The sequence below is a fragment of the Catharus ustulatus genome, chromosome 9 (genome assembly GCF_009819885.2).
Source record: "Catharus ustulatus isolate bCatUst1 chromosome 9, bCatUst1.pri.v2, whole genome shotgun sequence".
NCBI classification, from domain to species: domain Eukaryota; kingdom Metazoa; phylum Chordata; class Aves; order Passeriformes; family Turdidae; genus Catharus; species Catharus ustulatus.
Window position 1 is genome coordinate 12052076 of NC_046229.1, and position 12091 is coordinate 12064166.

The window sequence follows — 12091 nt, forward strand, 5'->3', positions numbered from 1 at the left end:
ACCGCCACAAGTCCGCCCGCCGGGGCTGCCCCGAGCGCCGCAGCCCGCCCGGGAAGGTCACGCCGCGGCGGCAATCCCCGCGCCCCCGGCACCGCGGCGCCGGCAGGTGCCTGGCTGGCCCCCGCCGACCCGGGGAGGCTCCGCGGGGCGAAGCCGGTGGCCGCCGGAAAACCGCGTGGCGGCCCCAGCGGACCGCAGGGGGGCTCCGGTACCGCACGGCGGCCCCCACGGGGCACCCGGGGCGGCGGCGGAGCCGAAGCGGGCGGTGGGGCCATCGCTCGGGGGCCGCGATCCGCGGGGCTCAACAGGCGGCGGAGTTTGGCGGCTCCCCGGGAGACGATCCTGCCCGTGTCGGGAGCCGAACACGGGAATGGGGAGGGAGAGGCGACGCAGCCGAACCACTTACCGGGGCTCCGGGGCTCCGCCGTCCGCATGCTGCCTCCGGGCGCCGCGCGAGAACCCGCTCCGCTCCCCGCCGGCGGCTCCGCTCCGCTCGCTCCCTCAGCCACCGCCGCCGCCGCGCGGGACCGCGCTCCGCGCGCGCCGCCGCCAGCCCGCCCACGCCGGGGCCGCGCGCCGCTCCCGCCCCGCCGCCAGCCCAGCCCAGCCCAGCCCTGCCCGCCCCGCCGCCGCCACCTGCCGCCCGCGGGCTCACCTGGGCTGCGCTGCGCTAGGCCCCCGCTGCCGCGCTGGGCCTCGCGGCGAGGCGAGGCGCTGCTGCCGGTCGAGTCCTGCTCCGCTCTACCGCGGCCTGCGCTGCGCTACCGCCCGCCTTGCCCGCCGAGTCGGCCCGCAGCCGGCGGGCAGGGCCCGCCCCGGCCAGGTGTGGGCGGGGGAGGGCGGGGGGCGGCCCGGTGGGGCGGGCGAGGGCGCGGCCGCGGCCCGGGGCGGGCGCTCTGGAGGCGCCGCCGGAAGGAGCCGGACTGGCAGCTGGGGGGCCCTCGGCGCTCTCCTGGGCCGGCTGCGGGAGAGGGGGGCTACAGCCCCGCCGTGCTTCGGAGCTGGCCCCTTTGCCCGCGCGCGGTCCCGCCGCTCTTCACCCCGGGTCCAGAACGGGTCAGACCCAAGATGCCGGGGGTGGCCCCAGTAGGTGCGAGGAGCGGCGGACGGGCTGCAGAGCGGAGCCGTCCTCGCTCCCCGCGGGTCTCGGCGGCAGCGGGTGAGCGCCGCGTCGGGACCTGTTGCGGGCTGTGCTGGCTTGGCCGTGGCGCGGCTGTTCGCGCTGTTCCAGCCCGTGCGCTCGCCCAGCGCGCTGATGCTCGTTTACTCCGTCCAGCCCTTCCTGCTCCCCCGTCCAGAGCCCTGAACTGAGAACTGGAGAAACTGAGACTTGTGTTCTGCGGGCTTTTGAGACAGTGCAAGGGTTAAGTCAGGCAGGCCCTTGCACCGAGTGTGTTGGTGCTCTTTGGCTCCTTGCCCAACCCTTCCTAAGAGCGGGGTTGCGTCAGCGCGGGCAGCACCGCGGTGTTCAGCAGTTTCGCCCTGCTGCCCTTCTGTGCGCACTGTGCTGGGGTCACTGAGGCGTTTCCCACGGCACGTTGATTTTTTTTTTTCCACCTCCGTGGGCTCCAGGATTTCTCCTCGTGTGTCATAATTGTGTTCCTTTGTGGATCTTTGACCGGTATCATCTCATCTCCTCCAGCCAGGATGCTGGTATGAGCCAAATAGTTTGTAGACGTTCTTCCTCTGCCCTGGCATTGTTGCCTCAAGCGCTCTTAGGAGCACTGGACTTCACACTACTGAATGTGATGCCTGGCTCCTCATGCATCACTTGCCTTGGCCCCAAACTGAGTACTTAAAGCCAGTTTTGCACCCCTGCCACACCGCAGGAAGTTCTGGCACCTAAAGCCTTTGGTTCTGGGGATATTTTCCTTCCTACACCGTATCCAAATGTTGCTGCAAAACAGCCCTTCTGTGCATTACACAGTGAGGCCACGGAGCTTAGAGTAAGTGGTGCTGGCTGAGTGCCACACAGCACTGCCAAAGTGCCCATGGGCTCCACTCTCTGTGTTAAAATTTGGATCTGCTTCAGGATGCTCTGGAGCACAAGACCATGGGGAAGGCGGGAGATCCCTACTCCAGAGAAGGCATTCACAGAGCTGCCAGAGCCCCAGCTCACGGAGCAGCCATGCTGGCAAGTTTAAGTGGGGTCATGTCTACTCAACCCCCATTCATTTTTTGTATAAGCAACAGTTTGCTTGAAAAATGGAAGATGTGTGGTTTGTTTTTCCTTTACTAACCTTGTCAGATGTTTAAGAGTTTTTGAGTGGAGATCCTGAAATGTCTGGCCGATCTACGGGATAAATTTTTAAGATCTTTTTAGACCTAAAGATGCAGATTTTTAAACACCTTCACTAAAGTGGATTCATGTGACTGACACAGAGCTGCCTCATAAACTTTTGATGCCCTGAAGCTTCTAGCCAAGACTTGCAGGTAAATGACTGTCCCATGGGCGTAAGCCGTTAATCATCTGAGTCATGAAACAAAGAGTTTTCTTATACAGCTACCACCCTAAACTCTTTGTTACTCCCCCATGCACTCTGTGCCTGCACGACATAAAAACCTGGAAAGCTATGAATAGTGTAAGCCCACTAGACACTGGTGGTTTGCATTCCACTTGATATGGGGTGGCTGGTTTGTCACCCTTTTACCACTCTGAGAACTTCACAGTTATGGGGCACTGTTCCTCAAAGCAAAGGCATCTTCTTCAGGGGCTTGTATAGTACAGGACACAGTGGCATGTTGTCACCAGAGCTGTATTCTGTAAGGAGCTGTACAAGAATCCTAAAGCCTTGAGGATGATCCACCAGTTCACACATAGCACCCAAGTGTATCATCTCAGTAGCTCTCATGGCTCCCGCCTGCTCAGCTGTTTCAGTGATAAGCTTTTTGGAGAGCAAAGTCTCTGTGTATAATTATAGTATTCAATTTGGAGGTCACTGCTCCTGATAGCTCTTCCTTCCCTCTGATCCAGCTGTTCAGAGTAAATGCACTCACCCATACCCTTGTCCTGTGTGCCACTTGATAGCCAGCTAGTGTGTAGATACACTGGAGCTTGCCTTTAACATAATAAATCGGTATAAAATCAAATAACCAGAATGCTGATGTTTTTAAGACTTGTCAGAACAACTTCCCTTCTTTCTTCAGATGTTGTGAAACTTGATAAATGTTCTGGATTGAATCTGTAAGCTGCAGAAGCTTGTCCTCTCTCCAACTGCTGGGGTTTTTTGAGGGAGTATTCTTCCTGCTGACTGTTTCTCACCTGATTTTATAGTAATTGTCAATTGCATTGTCAGGTCTACCGGTCTGATTCACAAGTGCCTGGTGCAATGCTCAACTTGGTGCTCATGTAAGATAATACATCTCCATCTGTAGATCTGCTTGACAGCACAGCTTGAGGACCATATGGCCATGACTCTGACTGCCCACCATTTTTTCAATATTACCCCCTAGACTCTTTCATTTCCTTTGTAAGACAGAATTATTAGAATACTGTTTTGCTCTAAATAATAATAATAATAAAAATCTGTGTTTCCTTATCCGTAGCACTAAATTGTCTGGGTTGTAAAATCTTTAAGAAGAGGTTAACAACATCCCCTTAATTTTGCCTAGCTATACCTGGTACTTTTGAAGAACTAAAAGTCAGTGTTGTAATAAAAGTACAATCACAATGCTGAAGTGATATTTGCTTCTGTTTCCTGGCCAATGCCCATAAGTTCCTCGTGTACCATTCTAGAAAGTATGTTCAACTGTCCTGTCTTTCTGCATTGGTTGTCTCAGCTGGCTGATAAGTTCTGTCCTGTAGCTTTGCATAGAGCTTAGCATGATGGAGCTCCCCCCTTGACTGATGCCTTAGAGGTCCTACAAAGCACATAATCATGAGCAACAATCCTCATAGTTCATTTACTTCCTGCTCCTCACACCAAAGCAGAAAGCTAAGATCATTGGGGAGGAAAAGCAAGCAAACCAAAATCAAGCACCACTAGAAAATTTAGTCCTGATGTGTAGATATATTTTAGACATTATTAAATAGGAAAAGTTTTCTGCTCCTGACTGAATAAAATGTGCTAGAAGACCCTGGGGATGCTGGTTGCCAAGACAAAAATTGAATTGACCTCCTGCTAAAGGCTGAATTCCGGAGTACTAATGGCAGTTGGCTCATGGAAGACTCTTCTAAAATGTTAGCACTTCCTCAGAAAAGCAGTGCTGCAGATGAGTATTTGCAGCATGGTCTGCATGTGTTCATGCCTCAGGAATATCAGCTTGGTGTTCTTTTCTAACCCTAATGGCAATGGAAAGACTAAAATACACCATGTACATGTAAGTGAAAGCAAACAATACACAGAGTACAGTGACTTTGCTGCTGGAATGGTCTCTGCTTCCCTCTGTTTTACTGCCAAAGTTTGCTTCTCCTCCATTTTTGTCCATTCTTGTCAGTCCCTGAGAAGCTGTGTTTTTCTGGCTTTCATTGTGAAGACATCTGTGCTCAGCCAGTACAAGAGTTGATCTGGTGGTCTTTAGCTCCAGTCCTTCATGGTTTGGCAGACCACAGGCTTCCAGGCTACAAAATACAGGCTGCCAAAGAGATGGAGAGGAGCACTGATCACACTGGTATTTGAGCACTTCCTACCATAATGTATTTATCTTCACAGGGTTTCTGTGAGATAGGAAATTACTACTGTCCCCCTTTTAGAGGTGAAAAACAAATGCTAGCAGAAGCTAATTGACTTAGCTAATGTCACACAGGAGCTAGTGGCACAGCAGAGAAATGAGATCAGCTGCCAGCCCCATTGCCATGTGCCAGAGGACAGGTTGACTCAGTTTTGAAAGCCCTGTCAGTGCCCACAGGCTTTTACAGCCCCATGCAAAGGAAAAGCACGAGCTTTCAGAGCACGACAGCCCACAGCAGAAAACTGAAAGCACAAGATTCAGATCAAGGCAACCTAGGAAGGAAAAGACAGATTTGTACTGAGATCCATGTCAGGTGGCTGCAGAAATACCAGCCTGGCCAAGGTTTGCAGAGTGACTGGGCTTTTAGACCTGGCTTTTGTTTTTCCCTAACTACTGTTGAACAGTAATTCCTGGTATTGGATCAAAGATCTCTGTCTGATTTCAGCCTTGCCAAATAATCTGTCTGGAGGCTGAGAACGCCCTTCCTCACTTTCACACCAGTGAAAGCAGGAGCTTCTGGAAATGTAATTTCAACCCAATATTTTATTTTTTTTTCCTCATATTAATTTTTAGTTGTGCCTACTTTTATATTCAGTTTTCAGACTACATTGAAAACATTTTAAAAGAAGCCAGGAAACAGCTAAGAAAATACTGGAGACTATGTTCAGAGACCTTAAAATAACAATTCTCTCATGTTGGGTTGTAAGTATGAGACAAATAATGGCACTAATATAGTTCATGTGTACAGGAGTGAGTTTTGATCAAAGCATTGAGACAGGGTGTGGCATTATCTTATCCTTGCAGCAGATTTATAGACCTTATTAGCAAAGTTAAACTTTCATACTGACTAAACTTTTCCACGTTCTCTTTCTGCCGTAAAAATCCACTTCAAATTTTCACCTCACAGGCAAGTTGCAGGTGAAGTCATGCCGAATGTTTCACGTTAAAGCAAGTGTCCCAAAATACTGTTCCCCAGTGCCAGAAATTATTCTGCCCAGATGGCTTCTGCTTCCTCAGAGAACTCCACCTCTTATCAATTTCTAGTATTTTATAGGAGAGCACAGCAGGTGCTTTTCTTTGAGCATATCATCAACTTCAGGTTTGACTGCAGGATGGATTCTGCCCTTGGTTCTGATTCAGCAGCATCCACTGACAGCAGCCATCTAAGATAAAAAGATAATTCAGAGAGCAGATACAGCAAAAGTAACTGGGAGAAGGATCGCCCTGACCACAACTCCGCTGCAACAAATGACAGGCAAACAGGACAAATATGTTGGATTGACATTTATGTTCCAAAAAGAGCTGACACAATTTCTGTCTACCGAATTTTCTTATTAACTTGAAAGATCAGACTTGAAATCTTCCTGGTGCACTAAATGAAGAATCCCATACTCTTACCTCAGTGTTTGAGAACTGTAATCCTGAAAAAATGGTAAGAATAGAGTATTGCCCCCACATCACATATTCTCAGCCTTTTGTGTGTGAACGGCAAGAGGGTGTCAGGAGCCCTTTGACACAGGATGGTTACCATAGCTCTGCTCCACAGCTGAGGTCTGTCAAGAAGTCAAGGAGTAGCATTTGGGTGCTCATTCTCCTACAGTGAAGGCACAGAGGAGAGGTTTGGGTCCTGTCCAGCTGTGTATGTGAGAGCTGGGATCTCCTAGCTGAAATATTACAGGCGCCAGATCTGGCTTGGAGTGCGACAGGCAGCCGTGAACTTGGCAGAGTAGAATTTCACAGCTGACTTGTACTGATTCCTCCTAGAGCCAGCAGTGACTTCTCTCAGTGCCAAGCTCCACGTGCAAGCTCTGGGCAGTGACCGGGCTGCAGCGGCCGGTCGGTGTGAGCAGCATGAGAATGTCACGGTGCCACGGAAGGTGACAGTGCTGCAAGGTGTCACTGTGGTGTGACAAACACCAGCAGTGCTAGGTACAAGAATCAGTCCTCTTCTGGAGTGCAGGACTAATCCTCACAGTGCTCACAGGGCAGGATTCACACACAGGAAGAGGCCGGAATGAGGGATATATGATGCTTAATCTCGTAAGCTTGAGCAGGACTTAAATGCTTCCCAGAATTTTCCTACTCTATTGCAGAACAGTCATGTATTATAGAAGTAAACTGAAATGATCCCCTAATGATTTTTTTTCTTCAATTATTTCCTTCTCCTACCGCAAAGAAAAAAAAAACCCAGCAGGGACCAGCTGTCTTGACAGGTCATTTAACACTGTTTTTGTAAAAATAGATTTGTATTTTATAGCTTAATATTTTAGAGGCTGGTGACTGGTTAAACTTCTTTCAGCACCAGCACCACTTGCTTTGGGCTTCAGCCTTCAAATAAGTCACCGGTTGTCATGATTTACTGTGTATACTATGGGACAAGTGCAAGATTTTGACAAGAAAAGATATTTGGGTGTTATTTGAGGAGACATAGGGAAAGTCACTTAACTCAGTGTTTATATAGAATGGCTTTCTTGTTCAGAGGTCACCTCTGTTGGAATAACAGGTGCAGGCTTCAGACATCAGCTGCAAGGGCTGTTTTTTGCATCAGGGAGGTTATAGCTTTTCCTATTAAAGATGGCTGGAATTTTAGAGCATATATTTTGTTTGAATTTAACTAACCTTTCTATTATGATCCTAGGAGAAAGGTGCAGCCTGTTAGCATACAATTGCTTCAGTGGTGGTAATACCAGTGTCATTTCTCAGCACTGTTCCCATTAAGGTGTTCAGAGTAACGGGTGTGGAAAATGTGTCCCAACTTTGAAAATGTCTCTCTGCAAGTTTAAATAAGAGCAATAAACTGGGTGAGGAATAGGCTATAAACAGGGTAGAGACTTGGTTAAAATTTAGGAATAAAAGATGTGCAAAAATCCTTTAAAGTGCTGTTCTGTGGAATTATGCTGTCAAAGTGGGGAAGAGTTGGCTCCCATAGTCAGTCTGCAAGTATCAGAATGGTGTTTCTGTTTGTTTGTAAAAGCCACCTTGAGATGGCATTTCTCCAAAACTGAACAGTTAGGTGTGTTCAGCAAATGGGCTGGCTGGACATTTCTGACCATCTCTTGCCTGAATCATGGTCCCTATAGAAAGCTGCAAGACTTCTTCCTCATCTTGCCTCTAAACCAAACTTTACCTGCCTGTTCCCATCTGCTTACCCTCATTCTAGCAGCCCTCTGGGCTTGTTTATGTCTTTCTTCTCCTTCCAGGTCTGTTCCCTCCTGCACACACACACAGAGATACACAAACACACTCACATATATACACACTGCCCCCAAAGCACTCCCCTCTGAGCACTTGCAGAGCTGAGTGACTGCCCTGGGACCTGGCCATCTCCACACCTGCAAGCTCTCCTTGCTCACACTGCCTCCATGTCAAACTCCAAAACAGAGGTTCTGAACTCACCCATACTTTTATTTCTCTACTCCACATTTTTCTGTCTCCGTGTCTATTTAGCAGTTTTACCATGTCACTTGCCTTATTTTTTTAAATAGGTTCTTGGCCTGGGCTCGTGGCTGTAGTATCTGGGCACCTTTCAGTCATGCATGAACTGATGTGACTCATGTCAGGCTCGGGTGATTTGTTCTCTCTCCCCATTCTCTCCCAGGAAGGAGGGCTGCACATGCTGTGCTGGAGTCTTTGTTTTGTTTGGGTAAAGTTTCAGTTTGTGAGATTTTCCTGTGAGTGAGAGGCAGGGGGTGTCACCCTCCATCTTCATTCTTTCCTCCCTTCAATGCATTCTGCTGCTATGTTGAAGATTTTCACAATTTTTACGTTATCTCTGCACTACATTCCTCTGATACCAAGAATATTTGGCATTGTATTTAATGGCTAAAACCATCCTGAAGTATTCTGTCTTCTGTTTTTGTGCAAGTCAGTCTTTAACTATTAGAGGTCAATCAGAACATGCTGAGGACAAAGCAGTCCGCACATGTCCTGTCAGTTTTTACACCTTCCCATGCTGGTCATAGCAGGGCATGGGGGCTACATGGATGTCTGGGCTGGACTGGCCTGAACACTTCTGTGTCCTTTTTCCCAAAAATCTTTGTTGATGTTCTTCATGGTAAACCCCCAAAATCCACAAACCCAGGAAAATTGTAGTCTTATATAATTTTTTCTACTTTTCATTCCATGGGATATTAGCAGGAAGATAACTTCTAGAAGGTGGGTTTAGTTACAGTAAGAACTCCACTTTGGAAAAGATATAGAGAGAAAATAGTGTGATCATCAGATTCGTATTTGGTTTAAGTGATGGACTCAGTTTTTGCTCTCTCTATCCTCCAGCCATTTCTGAGTGAAACAGAAAATGAACTGAGTTCAGGAGGAGAACCAGGTGATTTTTTTAAAAGTAGGTAAAGAATCCTAAATTCTCAAACAATTCATCTTGGTGATCATTAAATAAAACTGCCACTCAAAATCTCACATAAGATACAAAATGATCTGTAAAAATGGTTGTACAAATAAGTTCCCTTGGGCATTCCTGTGGCTCACTGTAGCATCATATACTGTCTTAGGGATTGATTTAGAGCAATCGAAACTAGTAAAAATGAAACTGCAAAGAAGAGGAGACAAGCCAGCTTCAGCTATTGTAGTTGGGTGTGGATTTGCTTCAGGCAGCTGGGAGTAAGATGAGCCCATTCTCTTCCATGTCTTCTTCCCACCCACTGCTGCCACCCCCAGCGTCAGGGACGGAGCAGAGCTGCCACTGAGATGAGCCCATCCCATTTTCCTGATGAGGAGCATCTCCATGCATGGCCAGGGACACTCAGTATTTTAGGAGCTGACCTTCATATACAGCTGAATCCAGAAAAAGCTGGTGCTGCCGCCAAGAGAAGTATCCATGTCATCTTATTCCCACTTGACACATTTTCCATTACATTAACAGAAGTGACTGCTGTATCAATCAAATCAGGGGTGATTCTGGATTAAAACTAATCTGGGGGGGAAAAAAGAAGGCAAGTTTTAATGATGTGTTTTCCCTTGCAGCCTTGCTTGTGCTGGCAGCAGCACAAGGTGAAGGGCTGGGCTGAGGATTTGTGGCAGGGGGAAGGCAGGGGTGCTTTCCACACCAGGACTCCTTTTTGCTTTTGTTGTTGGACAACTGACACTTCCTTCTGCAGTGTAAATTATATATAAAATTATGGCCTAATGTAAAGGGTGTTGCTTTGTGCCTACTTTGATTTTAAAAGGTTTTCCTAGGTTAAAATATCTATCAGCACTTCCATCTGAAGGCTCTGTGTGCTGTGGGTGCTGTGGTCTGTGCTGGCTGCGCAGAGCAGCTGTAAATTCAGGAGGCTGCTTTGCATTACCATTGGGGCACAGCACAGCCCACGCGGGGTAAATCAGGGACCTGCTTCATCTTTTTAGATGCATCTGAGAGACAAAAAGAGAGAGGACCTCCGTGCCAGAATCATCACCACCCTCTGTTTTTTCCAGCTCTGAGCAGGGATGCGGCCCCTCACGGTAGCAACAGTTGCAGTCCCCCCAGCCCAGCCCTGGCAACAAACACCCTCTCCTCCTGTTTCCTATCTGATTCTCTACCCCGAATTCCCAGCAGGATGCAGAGCCTGAGGTTTCCCCTCCACAGCTGGAGGCATTGGCTTGCTGGAGGAGAGCAGGTGGAAGAGGGAGCTGCTTGAAGATGAGCATGGAGGCTATAGGGGAAAAGGGGACAGCTACAGAATTTGGGACAGGCTGGGCTGTAGGATGGGAGTTGTAGATGGAGCAAGAAATCGGAGGTGGTCACAGGGATGCACAAATTGGTGGCTCTGTCCCCAGAAAACTCCCTCCAGGTGGTTGCATTACACCTCCAGCCTGCTGCTCATAGCATCCTCCACAATCCCACATGCCTCTCCATCCTGCTGCTCCAGCACTGAGCTCCCTGAAGCCTGGCTGCTCTCTCCAAGCCTTCATTCCACCTGTGATTGCAACTGCTGGCACCCTGCCATGCCTCCGGTGGGCTCCAGCTTCAGGCATCCTACTACATCCCTTTGGAAGCTGTTTAGCTCTATTGTGGTTAAAAACGTGTATCTTAATTTCTAGTTTGAATTTGTCCAGTGTAATCTTTATTAGCTTTTATTATCCTGCTCTTATCTGCTATAGAGCCCTTTAATATTGAAAGGCTGCAGACAGCCAGAATCCTCATAAGAGTTGGGTTCTTGCTCCAGGAGCTGCAGCATAAGCTCCTTGCACAAAAAACATTTTTCCAGTCTTCCTCTTACACAAACATCCAAATGAAAGCTTATACTGAGCATCCTTTTTTCTTTTTCTGTCTTTTTGAGGGGCAGTTGTGCTGCTGAAACTTTGGTGTCTCGTTCAACTTTCTCCAGGTGCAGGTATTTTAGCAGAGGCTTCCAAATTGTCAAAACTTGCAAACAGGGGTTGGAGCTTGAACCTCAGCCCCAAAGACAGGATTTAGATGTCCAGGCTGGGAGTAGAAACATCATTTTTGGGTGAGGAGTTCAGAGAACCTGCAGGGTGTGGGCAGGGGTTTGTGCATGTCCTTAGGCTGTGCCTTCCCACAGGACCCTGGCAGGTGAGGAAGGCTTTCAGGAAAGGCATGCCATGAAGGTGATGTCCCTCAGAGCCTTCTTGGGGTGTTTCCTCATGTAACTCATCATTCACATCTTATTTATGCTCCCCTGGTGCATGACCAGACACACTGTGAGACCCTGTATGAAAATGCTATAAAGTATGGAAGAGTTTTTATTGCATCGGCTTAAAGACTGCATCCGTCTTTCAAATGGCATTTAGTATTGCCACTCTGACTCCACAGATACAGCTCTGTCACGCTGCCATCATAAACTCCAACTTACAGCTTTGACCACGAGGCTGCACTTGGCAGTGACAGCCCAGCCAAGGAGCACGGAATCCTTTCCCAAGCTGAAGATACATAATCCCTCGGAAGATAATTTGTCTGCGAAAAAAACACACATTAGTGGGATTTGTTGTTTGTATAACCCAAGAATGGTTTTAATTAAACAATAAATCTAAGAAGCAATTAGGCAAAAAGGAGTTGAGGCAAAATTGGTATTTTGAGAGAAAGCTGAGATATTGCACTTTAAAAATCAGACGGGCTGCATGTTCAGCAAGTATCTGCTACAGCACCTGTGGAAGAGCCACAGTGTGGTGTTGCATAAATAGATGCCTATCAGGCGAGAAGCTCCATGGGTAGATATGTAATTATACAACTTTAAAAAAAAAAAGGCATAATATTTATACTGCAGCCTGGATTGGCTTCAATCATGTGCATAATACATTTATTTGAAAACATCCTAATTATGTGTTTACCTGACAGAAGGAGCCATTACAATCACCCTGGCACGTAAACCCATTTTATAAATCTGCCTGCTTTTGCCTTTACCCAAGAGACATACACCAACTGCACATTTATGATTATTTATTTTAATCTGTGAAATATATAAATAGT

At 48.1% G+C, this 12091-nt stretch overlaps 1 protein-coding gene across 19 annotated transcripts in view; it reads right to left on the minus strand.

Annotated features, from left to right (window-relative positions):
• The window catches only part of PTPRF (protein tyrosine phosphatase receptor type F), a 378262-nt gene extending 377588 nt beyond the window's left edge, over positions 1 to 674 (minus strand). For 17 of the 19 annotated variants that reach the window (XM_033067389.2, XM_033067382.2, XM_033067388.2 and 14 more), the window contains exon 1: positions 407 to 498. The gene's annotated coding sequence lies outside the window, so the exon portion shown is untranslated. Of the gene's footprint in view, positions 1 to 406; positions 551 to 655 lie in introns of those variants that run through there. The other 2 variants (XM_033067370.1, XM_033067369.1) reach the window with 2 other exon arrangements.
• Between the last annotated feature and the right edge of the window lie 11417 nt (positions 675 to 12091).